The 1216-nt window shown below is 42.8% G+C and overlaps 1 protein-coding gene across 2 annotated transcripts in view; it reads left to right on the top strand.

Moving 5' to 3' along the window:
- The window catches only part of LOC109959865 (uncharacterized), a 102600-nt gene that overhangs the window by 19749 nt on the left and 81635 nt on the right, over positions 1 to 1216 (top strand). The window lies entirely within an intron of this gene.

Raw genomic sequence — 1216 nt, 5'->3', positions numbered from 1 at the left:
ATGCTGTTGTGAAACGCCATTTCTGCTTTGCAGAGCTGGCAGAGCACCATGTTGTTTGGTATCTGTTTAAAATACTGCCAAACCTTTGGTGACTGCAATCGCGGTATTTTTGTGTTCCCCGGACACGCCATGTTGCTAGTGCTATGTGTATCTATGCTCGCGTTACTGCCTACTTCCTACTTATCTTCTTCTGCGTCCTTTTAATTATCATAATCGATTAAGTCGAATAATCGCTACAGCCCTAGCTGAATATTTAAAATGTATGAAGTTTAGAAAAATTCTGAATAGAAGCATGAATGTCCTTGAAGAGCTGAACAATTTGATAGCTGAAAATTTGCTGAAGTTGAATTTCCCCACTCATTTGAATCGGGGCAAATTTTCAGAATAAATGCTAAATATCTTAAGAAGTATGAAAGTTGTAAAAACAAAGTTGAATAAATGCCATAATGTCCTGAAAAATCTGAATCTAGTGTACATAGAGCACACAACATGAAACAGAGGAGTGGTACAATCCACAAGGTTCAGAAAATGACAACCACATCAGCTGTAGTTTCACTGAAGCACATTTTTGAACGTGGCATGGCTTACATAGCTCTCAGCAGAGTGACCTCCCTTAGTAGACTGCACCAACTGAGGATGGATGAGACTATTCTGATTCAACACAGTTCTGTCTTTTGTGGTACAGCTACAGTGATATTTACATTAACTGTTTATATGAGGTTCTCTGTCATCTCGCCAGTTCATAGTTAAACATTCCAGAATGTCTTTGTGTTCTCCAACCAGAAGCCCTGAATAAACAGTCAAGTACGCCCTGCTACGCACTTGCTCTCTTGCATTCAGTTCAGGCAATGAGATGGAGTACAAAGCTGCAACATACAGAGTGAACAAAGCCATCACTGTGGCCAAGAGGCAGTACAGAGAGAAGCTGAATGGCTTCTATTTTACTGCTGATTCCGGACGGATGTGGCAAGGCCTGCAGCACATCACAGGACCACCACCATCATCAGCTCCACAGAAAGCCTCCCGGATAACCTCAACACCTTCTACACCCACTTTGAGACCTCCAACTGATCCCCCTACAAGGACAACATTATCCTAAAGTTCACGAACGACACCACAGTGATACGACTCATCACTAGCAGCAACAAAGCAGCCTACAGGAGGGAGGTGGCCAGTCTGGTGTCATGGTGCAAGGACAATAATCTCAGCCTCAACA

Source organism: Monopterus albus, unplaced genomic scaffold (genome assembly GCF_001952655.1).
Source record: "Monopterus albus unplaced genomic scaffold, M_albus_1.0 scaffold41.1, whole genome shotgun sequence".
NCBI classification, from domain to species: domain Eukaryota; kingdom Metazoa; phylum Chordata; class Actinopteri; order Synbranchiformes; family Synbranchidae; genus Monopterus; species Monopterus albus.
Note: the sequence above shows the minus strand (reverse complement) of the source record. Positions and strands in the feature narration are given on the sequence as shown.